This window comes from Ochotona princeps, chromosome 4 (assembly GCF_030435755.1).
Source record: "Ochotona princeps isolate mOchPri1 chromosome 4, mOchPri1.hap1, whole genome shotgun sequence".
Taxonomy (NCBI): Eukaryota; Metazoa; Chordata; class Mammalia; order Lagomorpha; family Ochotonidae; genus Ochotona; species Ochotona princeps.
The window spans coordinates 55,800,973-55,826,410 of record NC_080835.1 but is presented as its reverse complement, the minus strand read 5'-3'; the positions used below and the strand labels follow the sequence as shown (position 1 = coordinate 55,826,410).

The 25,438-nt window shown below is 40.8% G+C and overlaps 1 protein-coding gene across 1 annotated transcript in view; it reads right to left on the bottom strand.

The window, feature by feature from the left end:
- The window catches only part of ACER3 (alkaline ceramidase 3), a 140,086-nt gene that overhangs the window by 98,877 nt on the left and 15,771 nt on the right, over positions 1 to 25,438 (bottom strand). The gene's annotated exons all lie outside the window — the stretch shown is intronic.

The following is a 25,438-nucleotide window of genomic DNA, read 5'->3' as shown; positions in this document are numbered from 1 at the left end:
CACACACACACACAAAGAACTGGAGTAGCCTATGCCTATACTACTGAGTCCATGCATACAGTATTAAAAATCTATGGAATTAACTTTGGAGTTAAAAAGCAAAAGCAACAAACTGAGGTTTTTTATTTTGCATGTTGCCACAGTGTGAATGTGGTTTATCCTCTAGGGTTCATATGTCGGATATATAGCCAGCCCCTAGGGTGGCAGTATTAGGACTAGTGGGATAGAATGTCTATCAGCTACTGCACGCTTCTGTTTCAGCTCAACACTAATGCACCTAGAAGGGTCAGGTGCTGGGAACTGGGTTCCTTGTACCTGGGGTTCTAGTCTAACTTAGCTAGGGCTCTTATAACACTATTTGGATTTTTGTCTAATTTTAAATGTACTATCCTAATAAAATGAAAATTTACAAACCATTTAGGGGAAAAAATAAAGTAGAATAAAATAGTTACAGGTAGTTTCACAGATGTAATAAGATTTGAGCTAAGACCCTATAAAGAAAGACCTAAGGCTATTAAGTACAAGGTACTTGACTTTCACATTTTACGTGTGCTTAGTTGCTCTCATAATGACTCTGTGAAGTACTTTTGTCTCCATTAAATAAATGTAGGCAGGGCTACAACACCTGTGGGCCTCATGTGGACTAGATCAGGGAAAAGCCAGGCTGGGCTGATTGTTCCTACTGGTGCAAACTACAATTAGAGTGGGTGAGGGTTGTTTGGGCTTTGCTGCAGCATCAGCTGGTAGAAGCTGGCACTGGGGGCTAATTCTGTCAAGTTAAACCACAGAACCACCTGGAGAATGCATAATCTGGCAGTGGGAGTGCCCTGGGAGGGAAAAAGTGGGCTCCTCCCTTTTGGGTTACCTCTCCCACGGAAGGGCACAAAAACTAGGACAGGGGCTGGGGTGGCTAGACAGAGACACCCAACAACATCAGTGAGGGCTGGATAGTTCAGCTGGTTAGATGGAACTAAGCTTTAATACCCATTGACATGTACGAGAGCCGAATGGGATACGGGACAGACTGGACTAGTCCGCTGCACATACTGGCAAACCAGGGAAGGGGGCAGGTCTGGTGGGGGTTATTGTGGGTCGCTCTGACTAGGCTGCAGCTCCCACTGGTTAATGTGAGGGCCGAGTATGTGCCGGGCGGAGCCAGGCTGGTCTGCAACACCCATTGGTTCCAGTGGAATTCGAGGCTGAAAACAGAACCGACCCAGCAATTGCAACCACCAGCTGATCAGGGCGATGGACTGTGCCAGGCCCTGTACTTGCTAGTACGTACAAGAATCTGGTCTGAGAACACCTCAGACAAAGTTTCTTTGGGGATCCCCCCAATCGAATTGCCGGACTTAGAACCCTAACCATGAAAAGACAGGACAGAACAAGTCAACCACCTCAACTCTATGTTGGCAGCGAAATACGGGGCAAATGGAGACTCTCAGATGGACTATGTCAATCAGTGGATTCTTCAATGACCTCATCGTGTTTGGAGTGGAAATATTGGCAGCAATTCATGACTGTTGACGCATCAAAACCACCTGAGCAAGAACCTCGGAGCATGCCCCACATCAGGGACCTGGGGAGGATGGGAGACTGGGTTGGGCTTCTCCCTTAAAATCCTCCTTTACCTCAGATACATGAAGGAAACAATATGGAAATAACAGTCTTAACCACTTTCCTGTAGCCCTTGAACCTTTTTTACCCTAATTAACTATGTAAAGATTGTCAAAAGTATAATAAAAAACAGAAAGATTTATTTTTAATTCTGCATCTAAGAATTTGCCTATATCAATTGCTATGATCAATTTCTGATTTAATTTCATGTGTTAATTAAGGTCATACATAGTTCCCTGAGAAATTTTAGTGCTCATTGATATTTGACATCATCTGGACTTTGAAAGTTCAAGTTTTATTATTTTCTCGTTACTGTGCTTACCTTCCAGAAGCCCTATGCACACTGCTTCCGTGCTCTGAACCTGTGGTGACTTCCCAAGCTCAGCCTTCCAAGACAGCCCAGTGAAGGCCTGCTCGCTCTGCCGTTGGTGTATTGTCATTGTTTCAGCACCAGAGAGCGCTCCATCACAAGTGTATGCGTTTTTCAGAATGAACCAGGATGATAACATTTCCTGTCAGCCTCTTCCTGAGAGCAGAGTAGAGGGCAACCACCGGCCTGTGGCCAGTACCATGGAATTCCAGCTGGCTCTGGGCCTCACTGTGGAAGTACCAGCCCTGGGTTTTTGCACAAGGTCTTTCTTTTTGTCAAGAAGGTCATTATCTGTTGTACTGTCTGAAATTTGAGCAGCTCTGTGGCCAACTATGCCACAGTGCCAGATCACACCCAAAGTCCAGAGCCAGTAGAGACCAGCACAACATGAAAACAAGCCAGGCCCAGACGGCCCCGGAGCTGAGAGTTGATAAACGGACAACAAGTGCAACTCACTGAGCAAAAACTATGGGTGGCCAACAGTCCCTTCACCAACCAGATGGGTTTCTAAAATAGAGAAATGAGTTTTCTTCTTTCCTCCAAATTTCCTATAATGTGGTTATACTGTTTTTATAACTTAAAATTAAAGTGCCTAGAGGACAAGTGATAAATTAGGGCCTACTTACTACTGCTAAGAGTTTAACTCGATTTGGGATTAACGGCTCACAAAACTCAAAACATTTTCTTTTCTGGAATAAAAGCTAGAGACCCATTTAATCCTCACAGGGTATTATTTCATAACATTTAAAAGTTTCTTTTTCTTCTAGAGGGCAACCCTGTTTAAATATAGATTTAAGAGATTGAAAACATCGAATATCATGCTACTTTTCTACCACCATCATCACCACCCTCCACATAGTCTCCTTATATAATACAAATTATAGGCAAGGTGGAAAGCACTCCAGTGATTTTAAAATTTCTTAATGTCATCTTTGAGCAAAGGACAGGAAACACTCAAATGCTAAGGTATTGGAAAGAATAATCAGGAGAAAAGAGCAATGCACAACAGGATAAACTTGCAAACTCTGAAAGCAGAAGACATTTGCCTTAGCCGGACAGCAGGTGGAATCAGTGTGCCCAAGAGTCTGAGGAGTTCTTCAACATTTGGCAGTATGCAGAGCCCTGAAGAGATCAGAGAAAGTTTGTAACTCCATTGTCTTCATAGTTGTATAACCATCACCCAAAGCTAAGGAGAAAGCAGAGGCATTAAAGCCTGGGGAAGCCAGAAGAGTGATCTGTCCTGCTTCAGTGCCATTGTAAGGGACTTCCTGCAGAGTCAGCAAGCCAGCTAGGTGAAAGCCATGCAGCACTCTCCCCCATAGTAAGTTCATCTGAGGAAATAAGCTACCGATTATGTCTAAATAATGTAAAACATTCTCAGAACATCAGAGACTTCAGAGTTGGAAGGCTAAGCATTTGGGAGGTCGCCTAATTTATCATCCCAATTATACTAGATACCATTTTGTTCATGTCTACTCTTACTTTCTAGCTGTGTGAACTTTTGCAAACTAATTTATGTTACTTAATTTCCTGATCTGCAAAATGAGGAAAGCGATTACACTTAAATTATCTCAGTAATTAAGTAGGAATAAAATATGAACAAATAAGACACATATATACCATTTCTGATATGAGAAAGGTCCACTGAATATTATAAAGGAAATGTCATAGTCTTGCTATGCTGAGCTTTAGGTACCACCTGGCAATTGCCTTCTACTTCAGACCAGCAATATTTAAAAACAAACAAATAGGCCTGGTGCGGTAGCCTAGTGGCTAAGTTCCTTGCCTCACACACGCCAGAGTCCCATATGGGTGCCGGTTGGTATCTAAGTGGCCGTGCTTCCCATCCAGCTCCCTGCTTGTGGCCTGGGAGAGCAGTGGAGGACAGCCCAAAGCAGTGGGATCCTGTACCTGCACGCACGGGAGACCCAGAAGAGACTCCTAGTCTCAGATCAGTGCAGCTCTGGCCATTGCAGCCTCTTGGAAAGTGAATCACCGGATGGAAGATCCTCTCTGTCTCTCCTCCTTTCTCTGCATATCTGACTTTCCAATAAAAATAAATAAATTTTTTTTAAAAAAAGGATGTTATCATACGAGGTATTTCTTACATGGGTTTTTAATTAAGATATCTATCAGAATAAAAACAGAAAACTAATGTAAGTATATCTCCTTTTTTTTTTTTAAGTATATCTCCTTTAAATAGTATTAGACACAAATTCAATTCAGTTTGACAAACATCCATTAAGTATCTTCTTTGGGCAAGATCCTGAGTTAGCAGCTGAAAAGAAAAGTGATTACTGATTACTACCCTGAAAAAGTATGTGTAAAACTAACGTGAACCACCAGCAAGGGAGAATGACAGGACCTTAAGCACAAACTTGGAGTGGAGGAAATTCAAGTCAATAAGATAGTGACTCCTGAGCAATGACTTGAATGATGGAAAGAAACAGAAAAATTTTTTCACTATTAATATAAGAAGTATCCTAATTTCTTTGGGGAGAATACAGTAGCTAAAATTTGTAAATTTATGAATATTACTTTATTCACTTTGTTTTAAAATGTGAGTGGAAATTCATCAATGTATAAATCCTTTAAGCTGCATTTTAAGTTATAAACAAAATTAACTTTAACGAATAAAAACAGATTGTTACTATCAAATTCACAACTACTATTTGTGAAGTTGCGTTATTTTTTGTTTAAGATTCGTTTTATTTTTATTGGAAAGTCAGATATACAGAGACGAGAAGAGACAGAAAGGAAGATCCTCTGTCCATCAATTCATTCCTCAAGCGGCCACAACGGCCGGAGCTGCGCTGATCCAAAACCAGGAGCCCGGAGCTTCCTCTGGGTCTCTGCAGGTGCAGAGTAGTCCCAAGGCCTTGGACCATCCTCCACTGCCTTCTCAGGCCAGAAGCAGGGGCTGCCAGGACACAAACCGGCACCCCTGTGGGATCCCAGCATGTGCAAAGCGAGGACTGTGGCTGCCAGGCGCCAGGGCCCCTTCATTTCTTCTTCTTTTTTTCTTTTTTTTTTTTAAGATGAATTTATTTATTTGAAAGGCAGAGCAAAAGAGACAGAAACAGAAAGCGCTCCCATGGTTGCAGTGAAAGCCAGCTGCCCAGAATTCTACCCAGGCCTTCCATGAGGGTGCAGGGGTCCAAGCACTTGGGTCATTCTCTGTGGCTTTAGCAGGGAGCTGGATCAGAGCCAAGCGGCCAGGACTCAACTTGTGTTCCAGTGTCGGCCATTTTGGAGTGACCCAGCAGATGGAAGATCTCTTTCTCTCTCTGATGCACTGCCTTTCAAATAAGTCAATCACTTTCTTTCCAGAAGGCTCCCAGAGAGAAACATCACCCTAGGATATGTTATGCAAGTACTTTTCTTGAGTATCAAAGTCTTTCAGGTCCTTCAGCAGCTCCTTGCAGCTATCAAGTCCAATATCCATGAGAAAGCCTTTGACCTTCTTTCGCACCTTTCTAATGCTGTCAAGATTTTCCACTGGTATTTGAAACATTTTTGAAATTTTCTGTTGGGCTCTGGCAGGCCGCAGCAATGCCGCGTCCCCCACCGACTCTCGTGGGAGCCCAACCCCGGCGCGGCCCATCCCCTCCTCCCAGCGCCGCCAGAAAGAGAAAAAATCCACCACTACTATTAAAATCTCATCAACAGCATCTTCCACCTTTTTTACTTATTTTCATTAAATTCGTACAATGCCGTAAAGATTTCCTAAATCGCCATAAAATATGAAATAAGTTTTACAAATAGCTTTTTCTTGTGCGAACACAAGAGGAAAACGGTTTTCCCTTCTGAATTCCCACACTGCCTCCACCTTACTCTGTTCAGCCTCAGGAATACCCACAGATGACTGATGTGGGTCTGTAACCTCTGGGTCTGTAACTTCTTTAAAAACAAAACAATGGAGGCCGGCAGGATAGCGTAGTGGTTAAAGTCCTCCCCTTGCATGTGCCTGGATCCCATAAGGGCGCCAGTTCTAATCCCTGCGGTCCCTGCTTCCCAGCCAGCTCCCTGCTTGTCAGTCTAAAATGGCCCAAAGCCTTGGGACCCTGCACCCACATGGGAGACCTAGAGGAAGTTCCTGGCTCCTGGCTTTGGATCAGCACAGCACCAGCCGTTGCAGTCAATTGGAAAGATCTTCCTCTCTGTCTCTCCTCCGCCGCCTTTCCAATAAAAAAAAAAAATCAAAACAAAACAACAACAAAAAACAATGTATCATTAAGTAATTTTCCACTTACTTAACAGATAAACAGCAGTCCAGAGAAAAAGTTTCCATTTATTGGTTCACCCCTAAATACCCAAACAGCCAGGACTTGGAATGTAATTCAAGTCTGCTACATGTGTAGCAGGAATCTAATAAACCTGAGCCATGCCCACCTCTTTCCAGGGTCTACAAGAACAGGAAACTGGAGAAGGAGCTGGAACTGAGTATCAAACCACAGTGTAGGAAGACAGCTTAACCAGTAGCCTAAATCCCTGCTCTGACATCTTTAACTCTTAAACAGGTTTATCATTTTAAAGAATGATCATATAGTATTACATGGTGTGCAATTATTATACTTTGTGAAATCAAACCTGTATTTGTGGACAGTTACGTAATTTTCAGATTTTTACACTGAATGGACATCCACATTAAGTTTCCCAGGACTGCCATAAAAAATGAGCACAAAAATCAATGTTTCTGAAAAACAATTAATTTTCTCACAGTCCATGAGGCCACAAACCCCAAATCAGGACGTCAGAAGGGTTGGTTTCCTCTGAGGGAAACCTTGTCTCACACTTCTCTTTGACCTTCAGACGATTACCAGAAATCTTAGCCATTCCTTTGTGATAGAACATTTCAGTCTCTACTTCTCTTCATCCAGCCTCGCTCTCTCTCTCTCTCTGTCTCTCTTTCTCTGTGTGTGTATGTATTTTCTTCTGACAAGGGTACCACTCACTGGACTTTAAGACTCACCACTATGACTTACTTATAAGAATATTTCAAAAAGTTTGTGGAAAATTGAATGAAAAGATATGTAATGAGAGGAATTTTAAGAAACTGAGGTATTGAGAATTCTTAGACCAGTTACTGATTCACTTCTTCTAGAGGGAAGAACAAAACAAACAAGCCAAACAAACAAAAAAAGGGAAAAAACTGAATCTTTTAATGTCTACTTTGTACCAGATGCTATATAGCATGTTTGCTTAAATCTGAAAAATTGTAAAATTCAAAAAAATGCAACAAATGTATTCACCACTCATAACTGGTCATTGCTTATATTTACATCATTTTTGCATCAAGCTTGCCATTTTAGTAAGGGGAATAAATTATTGCTGATAAAGCCAAAATCAGCCATCTTTCAGTCCACTTCTCCTTCATGTAGTTCCAGAGACAACACACAGCGTTACTTCAGGATGTCCTAAGGTGAGATGTGGTTTGTCCCTGCTTGGGACTGAACAGGAGGACGTGCCCCCAAACTCAGGCAGACATTTAAACGCTGAAGTTTTAGGTTAACTACGGGTGGGTTAGGGGTGGGGACTTTTTGATGGTACCTGACAGGCAGGATTGGCGGGAGGTCTTTGGCTCCTGGGGGAGTTCTCCCGAAGGGTTGACAATGCAAGCTGGGTTTGCCCTAGCTTCCGGCTCAGCTTTCTGGCTCTCCATGGGATTGTTCCTCTGCACTTTTTCTGCTACCGTGAGCCCCTATCAGATGCCAGATTAACAGGAATACCTGATCCTGAACTGATTTCATTCTTTAAGCCAAAATAAATATTTTCCTTCCAAGGGCTTCTCTGAGGTATTTTAGTTAGAGTAATGAAAGGCTGACTACAGAGTTCTCTAAAGCTTCATGTTTTGGAAGTTTGGTGTACAAAGTGGCAGTGTGGAGGCGGTCTAACCTTCAAAGACTCAGGGCCTGACTGGGCTGAGGGGATTAATGCTGGTCTCTGCGAGGGAGTTAGTTCTCAGAGCAGCCTGTTGTGGCCTCTTTGGCATGCAGCAGTTTCTGCTTCTCTGCCATGCTGTGACAGAGCCCTCAGCAGAAGCTGAACAGATGGGACCACTTGATCTTACCTGTCAGCCTCCAAGACGGTGAGCTAAGTGAACCTCTCCTCATTACAAAGTGGCCAGCACCCGATGTTCTGTTACAGCAACACAGAATAGACTTAGACAGTCTATATTGTTGCCATTCGTTTAAAAATTATTTTATATAAATATGTGTACAAACATGCATTTTGTTTTTGTGGTTTTTGTTTTATCAGTTGAAATTATGATTAAGTGATCATTTAATACTAAACAGCAAGCCTTGCATTCTGTATAGTAATTCTGTTATGGGAGTAGACACCACTTTTTATTTATCCATTACTATATCCACGAGCATTCTAGGTTTTATATTAAACAATACTGCAATGAACATCCTCGTTTACATTTCCTCCGATACATTTACACAAACACCGTTTAGTTGTGCCTCTTGGATCTGCTCAAGACAGGTCTCATATTTATCAATCTCATTTTGTGAAGGAATAATAAGAACAATCGATGTGACTTTCACTTTTTTATAATTTCTGTATTTTTCCTTCACAACACGTTGAAGAGCTGAAGTGTTTAAATACTTGTCAGAGTTAAAACTATAAGCTCCCATGAAGATGTCACCCATTTGCCACAGACTGAACACTGTGCCTGGCACAGTGAAGGTAATCAGAATCAATTATCTGACTTGTTGAGTAATCAAAAAATGCTCTACATGTGGATTGCAATTACGTTCTAACAAAAAATAAAGATTGTTTATTAACAAAGGAAATCTATGTGAATATAAGATCAGTTAAAAAATGCAACACACCATAATTGAGGTTACTACGAAATGATACAATTAATCCTTGTTTCCACAGACTTTAGTGTGCCTTACAGGGTGACTGAAGTTAGACAAATGTGGAACAGTATTAGGGCAAAGATAAAATACACACATGCAAAAGCATGAAAGAGCATCGCGTGCCTGGGAAACCATAAATACCTTACTTTGTGTCTTTGAGCAAACTATGTAAGAAGATAGAGCTACAAGATAAACTGGAAGTAAGACAAACATGGAAAACATGTTTGTGACCCCTCTATCAGACAGCAAAAAGCTTGAACACTATCTTAGAAGGAACAAATGAAGACCAAATGAAGGCAAATTCTGGAGCCTATGTCTTAGTGGTGACTTTATTCTCTTTCTAGTTGGCTATAAATGTTTCTTAAAAATTAATTGGATTGTGGGCCCGGTGCAATGTATGTCTAGTAGTATCTTATTCTTCAATGGTGCAAGCAACAAGAATAATCCTAAAAGAATATATTGGGAAAGGGCTTGGCATGGTACCTTCGTAGTTAAAAGTCTTTGCCTTGTTTGTGCCGGGATCTCATGTTGGAGCCGGTTCGGGTCCCAACTGCCCCACTTACCATCCAGCTCCCTGTTTGTGGCCTGGGAAAGTAGTCAAGGATGGCCCATCTTGGGCCCCTGCACCTGTGTGTGAGACCCAGAGGAGGCTCTTGGCTCCTGGCTTCAGATCGGCTTGGCTTCAGCTGTTGTGGCCACTTGGGGAATGGACCAGCGAATGGAGGATCTTTCTCTCTGTGTCTCCTTCTTATTATGATCTGCCTTTTCAATAGAAATAAATAAACCTTGAAAATAAAAAACAATATATTGGGATGGACATTGTGGTGCAGGGATTAAGCTACCACTTGGAATGCCTGCATGTCTTATCACCTTCATCCCATGTTAGTGCCAGTTTGAGTCCTACTTACTCTGCTTCTGATTCAGCTTGCTGCTAGTCTCCCCTGGAAACAGCAGATGATGGCACAAGTTCCTCAGCCCCTGCAGCCCCTATGGGAGACGTGGGTGGAATTACTAGCTCCTGGTTTTAGCATGGCCTAACCCTGAGTGGTATAGTGATTTGGAGAGTGACTCAGCTGATGAAAATATCTTTGCCTCTCCCTCTCCACTGTACTCTGCCTTTCAAATAAGTAAATTAATCCTTTAAAATAAGATATATCCAATAAAATTAGGTTTATGAATTTAAACTCCTAAGTTTTCAGAATTGTATCATTTATGTGATAACACAGTATATGCACACATGATCAAATGATCAGAATAGGCATTTCTTTTGTTTGTTTTAGATGAACTTTCTTTTTTTATTATCATTCAAGTATACATACTATTTACCACAATACAGTTTGGTAGGTATAGAGGTATTCTCTCCCCCCTCTCCTTCCTCCTTTCCTATTTTCCCCTCCTGCCATTTTCCCCCAAATTATCACAATAGCATTGTCCCGTAGTAACCATTAATAATATTAAGTTTCTGCTATTTAAATGTATTATGGCATGGTAGGTATAAGCAAAGGAAGAAAATCTAGTATCATACTATACAAATATATTTCATTGGAAATCCTACCTTTACTCAGGAGTAGTCACTGCAACATAAGTTCACTTTCAATAATTAGGATTTCTAGCAAAGTTTCAAATTCCTGTTATCTAGTTTTTAAAATAAAATATATAATAAATATTTTAAACTTAAGTCACCCTACTGTGCTGTGGGACGTATCACTTATTTCTCTGTTAATGATTTACTTACTTGAAAGAGTGAGCCAGTAACTGTATTTTCGTACCAATATCTGATCTCTCTCTGTCCCTTCTCTCACAATCCTTCCTGGTGCTTAATGACCACCATTCTAAACTCTACATACATTAAATTAACTACCTACTCACCTTTCACGTATGAGGGAGAACGTGCAGGATTTATCTCTAAGTGTCTGGCTTATTTCATTTAATATAATATTTTTCATTTTGCCACAAATGACATTATTTCATTATCTCTCTTTCTTAAAGATTCACTTACTTATTTGAAAGAGCTACAGAGAGAGGAAGACAGACAGAGAGAGAGAGAGAGAGAGAGAGAGAGAGATATTCCATCCACTAGTTAACTCCCCAGGAGACCACAAAAGTCACAAAGCCAGGAGCATGATCCAGGTCTCCCGCAGGGGTGGCAGGGGTGGCAGGGGTGGCAGGGGCTAAACTCTTGGGCCAATTTCTGCCACTTTCCCAGCCAATAGCAGGGAGCAGCTGGGCATGAATTGGTGCCCAAAGGCAACAATTTTGCCCCACTATGCTACAGTACATGCAGTGATTTCAGTCCATTTATGGATGAATAATATCCTGTTGTATTTGTATGCCATATTTTCTTTACTCATTCATCTTTCAGTATAGACACCTTGATTGAATCTGTATCTTGATTATTGTAAATAGTGTTGCAATAAACATGAAGGTGAAGGTTTCTCTTGAGATACTGATTTCAATTTCTTAGGTTATATATGAGTTAGCTTATCATATGACAGTTCTATTTAAAGTAACCTCCTTACTGTTTTTCCATAATGACTGTAATTTACATTCCTACCAACAGTGTCTGAGAGTTTCCCTTTCTGCCTATCATCACCAGCATCTGCCTTTTTTTTTTTGTATTTTAGCTATTCTCAGTAAAATGAGATGGCATCTCATTGAGGTTTTGATTTTTGTCGTGATGATCAGTGATGTTGAGCACTTTTAATATATTTGTGGCTATATATGTATGTGTGTGCATACATATAAATATATGAGAATCAGAGGTATGTAAGATTATTCATTTACATTTTTGTCATTGAGGTTTTTATTACTTCCTTATATATTGTGAATATTAATCCTTTGAAGAATGAAAAATAATTTAAGTTATTTTTTTATTGGAAAGGCAGATATACAGAGAGGAGAAACAGAGAGAAAGATCTATCCATTGGTTCACTCCCCAGGATGCTGCTATGACCAGTACTAAGCTCACCCAAAGCCAGCAGCCAGGAGCTTCTTCAGGTTTCTCACGCACGTGTAGGGTCTCAAGGCTTTGAGCTGTCCTCTATTGCTTCCCCAGGCCACAAGTAGGGAGCTGGATAGGAAGTTGAGCAGTCAGGACACAAACTGGCACCCATTTGGGATCCCGGCGCATGCAAGGGATTTAGCCACTAGGCTATTGTGCTGAGCCCTAACTTCAGTTCTTAAACAGTGATGAATTTAAGTCTAATTCCTAACTAGTAATGACAAAATAAATTATGAAACCCAAGTTTTAAATTTGCTTTAAATTCACAAATCTCAAATCAATTATACTAGTTCTACAAGAATCCTTTGGGCCAAAGGAAAAACACGTTTTTCCAGGGTATTTACTGACTGTGAGCTCTTACAAGTTTGGATGTGGCATGGAAGGAGATGGGGGGCAGGGGACCAGAAACTGCTTAAAAAAAAAAAAAAACAGAGAAAATGGGAAAGGTCAACCAAGACAAAAGAGCCACAGCACCAAACAGAGGGTCTCTATAATCCAACCACAACAGCAGTGTTGTTAAGCACCCCCACACATATAATCAGACATTTCCACAGTCTTTCCCACCAAGCTGCAATACTGGAAGTACTAAATACTGGAGGTACAAAGCCAAAGCTTAAAAATTCTTTAATTTCATGTGCTATCAACATGTGGAGAAAATATACATGGGTATAATTACAATAGTTTATGAAAAGTAGAGGTATAGCATTCACTCAATAAATGTTTATACTAAACACTGAAACAAGTATTGGGATACAGCAATGAACAAGACAAAAGCCCGCTACTCTCACATTAAAGTCAAAACAGTCTCAAAGATTTCCTAAATCTCCAAATGAACAACAACAAAAAATGTATTCCAGGTCAAAACAATATCATATCACATGAGGAAATAAGTGACCACAAGAATCAGCAAGGGCTTGGCATGAAGGTTCAGTGGCTAAATCCTCTCCTTGCATGCACCGGGATCCTATGTGAGAGCTGGTTCATACCCTGACTGTTCCACTTCCCATCCAGCTCCCTGCTTGTGCCCTGGGAAAGCAGTCGAGGATGGCCCAAAGCTTTGGGACCCTGCACCCATGTGGGAGACCTGGAAGAATCTCCTGGCTCCTGGGTTTGGGTAAGCTCAACTCCAGTTACCACAGCCACTTGTGGAGTGAACCAGCGAATCGAAGATTTCTTTCTCTGTATCTCCTTCTCTCTGCAAATTTGCCTTTCCATTAAAAAATATTAAAGAATCAACAAAATGATAAGCAATGGAATTAATTAGAGAAGCAGAAATGGAAGATAACTAAAATTAGATAACTAAAATAACTGATATAAAATATTTCAAAAGTATTTCTGAAATGGTTAAAGAAATAAAAGATAACAACAAAAAATGAAGGAATAAAAACTATCAAAACACACTTGAATAAAAAGCAAATAGAGGACGGAGCTGTAGCATGGTGGATGTTAAGTTGTCACCTGCAGTGTCAGCATTCCGTATGGGCACGGGTTTGAGTCCCATCTGCTCCACTTCCAATCCAGCTCCCTGCTAATGTGCCTGAGAAAGCAGCAGAGAATGGCCCTGGACCTCTGCATCCACTTGGGAAACACAGAAGAAGCTCTTGGTTCCCAGCTTCAGCCTGGCCCAGCCCCAGCCATTAGTATTTGTGGACTGAACCAGAAGACAGAAAATTACTCTCTTTTTCTGCCCCTTTCTCTGTGTAGCTCTGCCTTTCAAATAGATAAAATATATCTTTTTTAAAAGAAAAAGAAGCAAACAGAATTTCTAGAAATGCCTCCCCACATGTGATGGCACAATAGGCTAATCCTCTTCCCTGTAGTGCTGGCATCCCCTATCGGCACTGATTCATGTCCTGACTGCCCTACTTCTGATCCAGCTCTCTGCTTATAGCCTGAGAAAGCAGTGGAGGATGGCCCAAGTCCTTATGCCCCTGAACTTATATGGGAGATCTGGATTAAGCTCCTGGCCCTGGTTTCTGATCAGCTCTGCTCTGACTGTTTCAGTCACTTGGAAAGTGAACCAGCAGATGGAAGACCTTCCCTCTGTCTCTCCTTTTCACATTTCAAATAAAAATAAGTAAACATTTTAAAATATACATAAAATACTTAAAGGGGGAAAAAAGTCAACTTAGAATTATATATTTAGTAAAAAGTGTCATTCAAAAAATTAGACTTGTTTAAAAAAAGAACTTCTGAAAATGAATAACATTAAAATATTATAGAGAAAAAGTAAATTTAGAATTTAAAAAGCAGGACTGGATTAACCAAATGAAGAGTGATGGGAGGGTCATAGCAAGGCACTTCAGACTAAAAGGATATGCATGCAAGAAACCGTGACGCTGTATTCTGTACTTGGGAAAATAAATGCAGCACCATATGAAGTGCAGGTGCTTAGAAGGCAAGAGATTAGAAAGTCTTCATATGGTACAGCACTCAACTCTATCCTCCATGCATGCTGTCTTGATTATCTGAAGCTTTTATCTTATATGTCTGTGAATACACATAGTAAACAGCATTTCGAGTTTCAAGTACATAAATCCTTGGGTAAGAAAAAGTGAAAAATAACTATTGAGCAATACAGCAGATAACTTTCCAATTCTTTCATCACAAATACCTGGATAAACTAGAAACTTTAATAACTATAATTTAAAATGTATAGCTGACCTTCAAAAACTGTCTTCCTCAGAGAAAATAAGAGGAGATGGAACACTAATACAGTAACTGGGTTGTGAGTACCCTACAGAGAGCAAGACGGAAGGCAGTGACGAACTGTCAGTACCACAGGAGGCTGTTCCAACATTCCCACGGGATGGGCACTGGCTCCTACACAAAGAGAATCTGTGAGATGTGACATCACCTGCATAGAGCTGAGGTGCTGTGAGGCTGTCTACTTAGAAGCACAGAAAAATAAGTAAGCCTGTCTATATTGAGCTGGTAATATAAATAAATAAAACAATGAAAACAACAATCACCTCACTTGGGAATGTAACAACAGGGTAGGTAACACATTTGGCTATGGTCCTTACAATGCTCACTTCTGGAATCCACACCCTTGTATAACTCCCTCCCCTGTGTAGGTCAGACCTGTATTTTGCTGCTAACCACATGAGCCATCCGCTGCTGCTTTCCCAGGCATATGAACAAGGAGCTAGATTGGAAGTAGAGTAGCTGGGATTCAAATCAGCATGTGGAAGTCCTGAAAGAGCTCTTGGCTCGTGGCTTTACAGTGGCTCAGTTCCAGCTCAGCTACAGCCATTGAAGCCACTTGGGGAGTAAACTAGTGGATAGAAGATCTTTCTCTCTGTAAATCTGTATTTCAAAAAAATAGAAATCTTTAAAAAAACTCAAGATGGCAGATTAGGGTAAGAACACGTTTAAACAGATGGGGAAACATTAACCAGTACGAAGCAGAGAGGGCACATTCCAGAAAATAGGAAAAAACCAGAATGACAGCAGAGGGGTACCTGGAGTCTGACAGACACAGGAAAGCAGCGGACACAACGGTGTGGTATTGCAATGACTGATACCCCAGCGGCATTCAGTGAGTGGTGATCCGATCTGCACTGGCAGCCAAAACTACACCAGCATCCAGGTGGGAAGGAGCATTCACGAGGAGCTCAGGAGGTGAACCTAGACAAAGAACTTCCCATCCTGCTGGTCTGTTTCATTTGACCAGGAGCAGAGACAGAGTAGCAGATCCCAGACAGGCGGTATGAGAACACGGTGGATTTCACAGCCAGTTTACCCCCTATAGTCGATTTGGGCGTCATTTTGTATAGGAAGGCAAAGGCTATGGGACAGTACTGCAAGCACACTGAGCCAGGAGTGAATTCATTTCTACCTCAGTGAACTGCAACAACATCGCATCCTATAGGTTCTACCCAAGATAGGTCCAGGTAGCCCTCAGACCTGACGGCCAGCAGATCAAGAACTCTAGTAGTGGCACATTAGGTGACATTCAGTACACTGTGGCAAAAGCTTTAAGACTGCAGGGGACAGCAGTGAACTGCGCATGTGTTGAGCTTGGTGAAAACTCACTGAGCTCATTGCATTGCACTGGTCCCACAGGAAAATAATATCAACTGTGGCATCATACAGGTAAAAATAGGTCCGTGTGGCACCCAGACCTAACGTCCAGCAGGTTTCGACAAGATCACCATCAACAACAACCTTGCTATATAGGACAGCTGGTATCTCCCTAATCCTGGGACCTGCTCAAACAAAGTGGGAGAAAGGTTGTACAGACAACTGTGCAGCCTCAGCACAGTATCACAGGAGGTGGAGACTGGTGAGCCAGGAGCTGGGGCTATGGAGACCATCGTGGAAAACTAACATAAGAACCCAGACTGGAAACTTGCTGGAGGGAGTGGCACAGTAACTGCAAACAAAGACCAGGGTGCCAACTGCAATCAGTAAAATTGAACTGTAGACCTGTGGGTGACACAGCTTGGAAACCTACCCCAAGGAGAAGACTATGCTAACCAGAAGTACAATGACCAAGAGCAAAAGAAGAGACAAAAGCACAATGAATATTACTGAAAACTTCCCTGCAAAGGAGCAAAACTCTCTGCCAACTTCAGAATTAACTGAGGAAGACATTGAGAAAACAGGGGACACAGAATTCAGAAAACACTTATTATAGGGCCCGGCGGCGTGGCCTAGCAGCTAAAGTCCTCGCCTTGAACGCCCCGGGATCCCATATGGGCGCCGGTTCTAATCCTGGCAGCTCCACTTCCCATCCAGCTCCCTGCTTGTGGCCTGGGAAGGCAGTTGAGGACGGCCCAATGCATTGGGACACTGCACCCACGTGGGAGACCCGGAAGAGGTTCCAGGTTCCTGGCTTTGGATCGGCGTGCATCGGCCCGTTGCTGCTCACTTGGGGAGTGAATCATCGGATGGAAGATCTTCCTCTCTGTCTCTCCTCCTCTGTGTATATCTGGCTGTAATAAAATGAATAAATCTTAAAAAAAAAAACACTTATTATAAAACTTCTTATCAACAACGAGAAGCAGACAATATCGGAGTTCAAGGAATTTAAGGAATATGTCACATTGGAAATGAGTCAAATGAAAGCTGATATATCAGAAATGAAGAATATGGTGGAGCAAATTAAAAGTTCAGTGGAGAGTCTCCAAAATAGGATGAAGGAGACATTAGAAAGAATCTCAGAATTGGAAAATATTTGCTGTTACCAGAGGGAAACAAAAAGCTGGAAGCAGAGCTGGATCAGGCCAAAAAAAAAAAAAAAAAAAAAAAAAAGTATTCAAGAATTGAAAGACACTATTAAGAGGCCAAATATAAGAGTTATGGGAGTCCCAGAAGGTACAGAAAGAGAAGTTAGGTTTACAGATGTATGTAATGAAATAATATGGGAAAACTTCCTTAATCTGGAGAACAAATTGAGAAACAACATCCTGGAGGGGCACAGAACTCCCAACAGGCTTGATCAAAAGCGATCTTCACCACAACACATGATTATCAAGCTCTCTTCAATTGAATATAAGGAAAAGATCCTTAACCATGCACATGTAAAAAAATCAATTGACATATAAAGGAATGCCAATTAAACTCACAGGAGATCTCGCACAGGAATCTCTACAGGCCAGAAGAAAATGGAGCCACATATTCCAGAATCTAAAAGCAAAAACTTGTCGGCCCAGTCAGTGATCTTAATCCACTACATGATTCTGGCCTCCAAGCCTACATACTTTATTTCATTTTTTAAATATTTATTTTTTATTGGAAAGGCAGATATAGAGGAGGAGAGACAGAGAGGAAGTTCCGTCCGATGGTTCACTCCCCAAGCGGCACAACGACTGGAGCTGAGCCGATCCGAAGCCAGGACCCAGGAGATCTTCTGGGTCTCCCACACTGGTGCACGGTCCCAAAGCTTTGGGTTGTCCTCGACTGCTTCTCCAAGCCACAAGCAGGGAGCTGGATGGGAAGTGGGGCCACTGGGATTAGAACTGGTGCCCATATGGGATCCTGGCGCATGCAAGGCGAGGACCTTACTACACTATCGTGCCGGGCCCAAACCTATATACTTTAAATAGGTATTACTGTACCTATTTAATATTTACTGTACCTAAATAATATTTAATACATGCACAAATATAATCTAATCATCTAGTGAGTATTTATTGATTTTCTGCTGTGTGTGAAGTACTGCTGATACAAGATGATACAAAGATCATTAGGGCTTTGAAAAACTTAGCCTAGAGGTAAAACGTGGATATAAAAAAATAAGAACTGAAGAACATGTAACAATATATATGAAGAACTGAGAGATCCCAGAGGAAAGAGCAAGTCCACCTGGAAGAACTGGGGGAAGTTTCCAGGAGCAAGCAATATTTAATCCGGGTCTCTAGACAGTTACGGTAGAACATGAGTAACTGAACCAATGTGTGTGTATGTGGGGAAGGGAGTGGGATGTGTGAAAGTAACCACATAAAACCACTTGTGAGTCTTACTAAAGAACAGCCTCTTCAGTTAACCTTTGAAACTAAAGAGAACCCTATGCAGCATATTCATAATCAGACTGACTAGACTGATAGCAGAATTAGGTTCTGAAAAAGACTAGGCAATCAGATTCTGCTATTTAAGATGAATTCACTCAGGGCCAGCACAGTGGCAACAGCAAGCCAAGCTTCTGCCTGTGTGTGCTAGCTCCCCATCTTGGTGCCAGTTCAAGTCCCGGCAGCCCTGCTTCCCATCCAGCTCCCCAGGAAAGGCCTGGGAAATTAGCAGAAGCTGGCCTAAATCCTTGGGTCCCCTGTACCCACATAGGAGATCCAAAAGCAGTTCCTGATTCCCACTTCAGATAGGCCTAACTAAAGCCACTGCGCTCACCTGGAAAGTGAACTAGCAGATGATAGAAATAAATTTTAAAAGATTAATTCATTCAACTTCTATTTTCAATGAGTTTTGTCTTTGTTCTTAATGTATACCAAGATACTTTCAAAAGTTTATGGTGGGCCCAATACAATGGCCCAACTGGCTAACCTGCCACCTGCAAGTGCCAGGATCCCATATGGAAGCCGGTTCATGCCCCAGCTGCTCCAATTCCCATTCAGCTCCCTGCTTCTGGCATGGGAAAGCAGCTCCCTGCTTGTGGGAAATCCCAAAGCCTTAGGACCCTGCACCAGCATGGGAGACTGAAAAGAAGCTCCTGGCTCCTGGCTTTGGATCAGCTCAGCTCTGCCCACTGTGGTCATTTGAAGACTGAACCAGCAGATGGAAGATCTTTGTCTCGCCTTCTCTCTGTAAATTTGCCTTTCCTATAAATAAATCTTTAAAAGCAAAAGCTTAGAGATGGACAGTGTTTTGGCATAGCAGTTTTATCTGAATGCACCTAGGAAAACAGTGGAAGAGGCCTAAGTACTTGAACCCCTGTCAGTCATATAGGGGATCTGGATGAAACTCCTGGCTCCTGTCCTTGGCTTGGGCCAGCTCTGGCTATAGCAGTCACTTGGGGAGTAAATCAGTGAGTGAAAGCTCTCTCTCTCTCTGCATTTCTTTGTGTGTGTGTCTGCAATTTTGCCTTTTAAATAATGAATAAATTTTTAAAAATACATGAAAAATGAAATTAAAAATAATTTTATGGGTCCGGCGCGATGGCCCAGTGGCTGGACCTTCGTCTTGTATGTGCTGGCATCCCATATGGTTGCTGGTTCACGTCCTGACCACTCCATTTCCCATCCAGCTCCTTGCTTGAGGCTTGAGAACGCAACAGAGGATGGTTCAAAGCCTTGAGACCCTGCACCTGTGTAGGAGACCCAGAAAAAGTTTCTGGCTTATAATCGCTCTCTCTCTCTGAATCTCCTTTTGTCTGTAATTCTGCTTTACCAAGCAAAATGAATATTTTTAAAAAGCTTGTTTCAGTCCAAATTTTGAAATACACGCAGAGTTCTTTCATTATACACATTTTCTGAGAACTCTTTGAAGACCCTTTATACAATACCTGTGCTCTCTTAGAAAATTCAACTGATTGTCAAGCTCAGCTCAATAGTCACACATTCTCAATGAAGATTTCCATAATGCTAAAAATAAATTTCTCTTTTTCTACTTTCTGGTGATTTTGTTCACACTATCATTCACTGAGTCACAATGCTTTATGAATAATGCCTGTTTGTGTTTTCCTGTCAGACTTCAGCTTTCTGACAGTAGACTCTCTCCAACTTCCTTACGCCACCAGAGCACAGCACTGTCCTTGGTACAGAGTATCCTGTGACTTGGAACGGGTCCCCACCATGTGACCGGAGGAAACTGCTTTACCTGCATGTACCACAGCTCCCTCACAGATAAACTCCAAAGATCCTGAAAGTTTCAAATGGTTGCAGATACATTTTAGGATGCAATACCAGTAACATTTTTACTGTAAAAATACAGTAAGAATCCCTACATTAATGTTTAATATAGAAAACATATTTATATTAAAGCTAATATATACTTTCCCAATCAACTGATAATGACATATGACATACATGAAGTATTTTTTTCATTTTCAAGAGAAGTCAATGGTTTATTTTTACTGAAATTTGTCACTACTTTCTATTTGTAATTTTTTTAAACACTTTAAAATATTTCTTATACTAATTAACAGTCACAGGGCCCAAAGTAACTTCAACTAGTGATGGTAATGCTTGACATGCAAGAGGAGTCACCCTGCAACTAAAACATGCACATGTATGAGAATCACAAAAATAAGGTATTTCTCTTCTCATTAGCCCTTTACAATTATGCTACACAGGCACAGATAGGGCAGATATTTTATTTATAACAACTTCTTTTTAAGATTTTAAAATTTTATTTTGAAAGAATTGCAGAGAAAGAAGAGAGACAGAGATCTTCCATTCACTCCACAGATGGTCACAATTGCCAGGGTGGGGCCAGGCCCAAGAACCAGATTCTTTCAGGTCTCCCACATGGGGGGTAGGGTCCCAAGCACTTGGCTCATCTCCTACTGCTTTTCCAAGACCATAACAGAGCTAGACTGGAAGTGGAGCAGCTGGAATACAAAATGGCACCTTTATGGGATGAGAGCATCTCAGGTGGCAGCTTTACTTACTATTCCACAACACTGACCTCTATAGTGTCTTGGTTTTTTTTCTTAAGGATTTTTATTATTATTATTTTGAATTTTATGGTACAATTCCACATGACCTGGGATTTCATTACTCCCTCCCCAAGCTCCCACTCCCAACTGATTTTCCCCATATTATTACAATAGTATAGTCCTTCATAAGCATAAGCAGTCATAAGTCCATCAGTCTGTTATTTAATTTGCCCTGACATTGTTGGTACAGTCAATGCCAAACAGGCCAGCATCCTATTGTCTAGATATGTCCAACAATTTCATTGGGAGTCCATCTTTGATTTGGAAGTAGAGATGCATACTACTTTGCATCTTCACATCTGGATATGATAGTCTCTATTATGCCATCACTATATATTCCCTTAAATGAGAAGCCACAAAACAAGTCAACAACAGGTATGAAGTTGAAGCAAAAAATTTATAGCACCATGAAGTCGAAAAATGCACCACTGAATAACCAATGCATGGGTGAAGAAATGAAGAAGAAAATGCAAAAGATTCTTGGGTAAAATGATGCCACTGTTTGATCCATGAGCCAATGATGAATTTCACAAGAGAAAAAAACTATTTCAAAGAAATGGAAATAAAAACATCAAAACACATGGGATACAGCAAAAACAGTATGGAAAGGGTTACTGATCTTATAATTTGCATCAGGGCTACCTTATATATCAGAACATGTGGCATTTGTGCTTTCAGGATTGACTTATTTCACTGAGCATAATGATCTCTAGCTGGGACCATCTAGTTGCAAATTGTATAATTTCATTCTTTTTAGTGGCTGAATAACATTTAATCGAGTAGATGTACCACAGTTTCTTCAGCCACTACTCTTTGGATGGGCATCTGGGTTGTTTCCATGTCTTTCGAAAAACGTCTGTTCATTTCCTTCGCCCATTTCTTCACAGGGTTTTTGGTTGGTTTGCTGGTTTGTTTTTTGCTGTCCCTGAATTTCTGAAGCTCTTTGTAAATTCTGGATATTAGTCGCCTATCAGTTGTGTAGTTTGCAAAGATTTTCTCCCATTCTGTTGGTTGCTTTTTCATTTTGTTTCCTTTGCTGTACAGAAGCTTTTTAGTTTGATGTACTCCCATTTATTTATTTTGGCTTTGACTGCCTGTGCTTTTTGTGTATTTTCCAAGAAGTCTTTCCCCCTTCCTATATTTTGGAGAGTACTTCCTATGGTTTTTAATAGTTTGATGGTTTCTGGGTATAGATTTAGGTCCACGATTCATTTACAGCTGATTTTTTATATAATGTGACAGGTGCAGGTCTTGCTTCTTAATTCTGCAAGCTGCTATCCAATTGTCCCAATAGCATTTGTTGAATAGACCAGGATTTTTGCCTGGACTGTTTTCAGTTCTCTTGTCAAAGATTAGTTGACTATACATGTGTGGGCTCCCTTCTGGTGTTTCTATTCTGTTCCATTGATCTCTGCTTCTGTACCAGTATAAGACTGTTTTGATGCTTGAGCTGTGGTTATGCAACAAGGTGGAGGAATCCACCATGGTGGGAGGGTTTGGGGAGGGGTGGGGAGAACCCAAGTACCTATGAAACTGTGTCACATAATACAATGTAATTAATGAATTAAAAATAATAAATAATAAAAAAAATTTTTAAAAAAGACTGTTTTGATGACCATTGCCCTATAGTATGTATTGAGGTCTGGAAATGTGATTCCTCCAGTTTGATTTTTATTTTTCAGGATAGTTTTAGATATTTGTGGTCTCTTGTATTCCAAATGAACTTTTGTATCTTCTATTTTTGAGAAGAATGTTTTTGGGATTTTGATTGGGATTGCATTGAATCTGTATATTGCTTTTGGTAATATGAACATTTTAATGATACTGATTCTGCAAATTCAGGAACATGGTAAATTTCTTCATTTTTCAATGTCTTCTTCTATTTTCTTTTTAATGTTTTATAGTTTTTATCTTAGAGGTCTTCCACATATTTAGCTAGTTTAGTCCCTATATATTTAAGATTCCTCTTCACTATTTTAAAGGGGACTGTACTTACAATTTCTTTCTCAGCCATGGAAATATTTGTGTACACTAGTGTCATCGATTTGTGTTCATTAATTTTGTATCCTGCTACCTTGCCAAAATCCCTTATGAGTTCCAATAGTCTCCTGACTGAGTCTTTTGGTTCTCCTAAGTAGAGAACTGTGTCAACTGCAAATATAAGGTCTTTTTCAACTTTAAAAAATGCACTTAATAGAAAAACTCAAGAGAAGTGATTTCAGATCACAGAAGCTCCCTCGCTTCTACTTTAGTGCCTCTCTCTTTTCTTCATGAAAATTTTTTGACGAATAACAAGTTTTAGATTGCTTAACAAGCAACTTTAAAGCCCACTAATAATTCTATTTTTAAGATGTGAAATTAATCAAAGTGCTTGAGTCCTTGAAAATCTGCTGTGACAGGACAGAAAGAAAACATTTCACATGAGTAATACTTATTCTGTACTTATTACTATATCATTACTTATTGTTGTTTTCAACTTTAAGATACTGCATACATATTCTTTTTAAAAGACTTAATCTAAAGCATTTGTAGCCATTAATATCCTTAAAAAATTATTTTTGTTCCCTTTATTGAGGTAAAATTTAATTCTAAGAAACTGACAAGAGCACACATTGACAATTTGCTTGCAAAATATTTAAAGTTGTAATATTCTAGCTACCAATTTGACTTTGTGAAGATGATTCTCTTTACCTAATCCAAGGCGTCTAAATCTACATTAAGCAATCACTTTGAGTTTTCCTTTATTTTCTCATTACCCACTCATAACCTTCACTCCCTTTTTTTGTTTTAGATTCATTTTATCTATTTGAAAGGCACAGTGATAGGGAGACAAAGGGAAAGGGGCAGATAGACAGGGAAAGAGATCTTCCATCCACTGGTTCATTCGCCAAAGTTGGAGCCAGACCAAACCAAAGCCAGGACCCAGGAACTCCATCTGGGTCTCTCACAAGGGTGGCAGGAACCATCTTCCACTGTTCTCCAAGGCATATTGGCAGAGTGCTGGATCTGAAGGGGGGCAGCCAACTCTCTGGACTCCATTAGATGGGAAGCTAGCCTTGTAGGTGATGGCTTGACTTGCTGTACCAACCAGAATGCCTACCCCTTTACTCCTTAAAACCAATACAGCCTTAATCTCCAACTTCTTATTTAAAATACTTTCTCAAAACACTGAGCACAAAACTCTGCTCTGTTCTTTGTAACTATTTCATATGTCCTTTCTTATTTTCACTCACTTTTGCCATTCTTAACATTAAAATTTTACCTATATATTGTTTTTGATGACAAATTCTTTTAAAAAACTAGTTATTCTATTGATTTTAAAGGTAGAGAAACAAAGGGGTTAATTTCTCATCTGTCTTTTGCTCCTCAGATTCTCACTACAAAGGGTGCAGGAGCAAGCAAAATCCAGGGGTTAAAAACTCAATCTAGTTCTTCTACATGGGTGTTAGGGACCTGATCATTATTGCTTCCCAGTGTATGTATCAGCAGAAATCTAGAATCAGGATCAGAGCCAGAACTCAAACAAAACCACTCCAATATGAGTGTGTCCCAAGGAGCATCCAAAATACTATAACAAACACTGGCCCTGGCAAGGTCTCACATTTAAAAGATTATGGTACCCGAGCCATGAAGGCCTACTCTACTGGATTTTCACCTAAAATGCCATCCTCAAGGCCAGGCTACTAATGTGGTTCAACAGCCTAAACCACTGCCTGCAATGCTGTCTTCCCATATGGATCTGAGTTTGAGTTCCTATTGCCGCACTTTCAATACAGCTTCTTGCTAATGTGCATGTGAAAGCAGTAGAAGACAGCCCACATCCTTGGGCCCCTGTACCCATGTGGGACTCCTGAAAGAAGCTCCTGGCTTGGCCTCATCCTGACTCAGCCCAAGCCATTATGGCTATTAATGGCTATTTAGGGAGCGAACCGGCAGATAGAAGTTCTACTTCTCCCTCTTTCAAAAAGAAAGGAAAGAAGGAAGGAAGGAAGGGAAGGGAGAGAGGGAGGAAGGTAAGGAGGGAAGAAAGCAAGGAAGGAGGGAAGGAGAGAGGGAGGGAGGGAGAGAGGGAGAGAGGCCAATCCCCTATTATAAAGCAACTTTTCCAAGCTCTCCTCGCATCCTACATCATTAAGTTTACAGAAGACTAACATCACAATCCACAGATATCAGAACTAATAGACATCACAACACTACAGTGATTTTAAGAGCTTCTACTTCTAACAACCATGACATAATAACTGGGATTGGACTTTGCTTGTCCTGCTTATTAACAAGTACAAAAGAGAACAATATTTATGAGAAAACTCTTTTCAGACATTAAACAACTAGGAAATACAGAAACTACAATCCCTGAGGAAAGGGAAAAAAATAAATCCTACGATTACCTCAGTTTTCCATAGGAAGCACTTTCCAGATCTTGGTGTGCAGAAGGAATGTGAGTGCACAATAGCAGTTTCAGTTAGTCG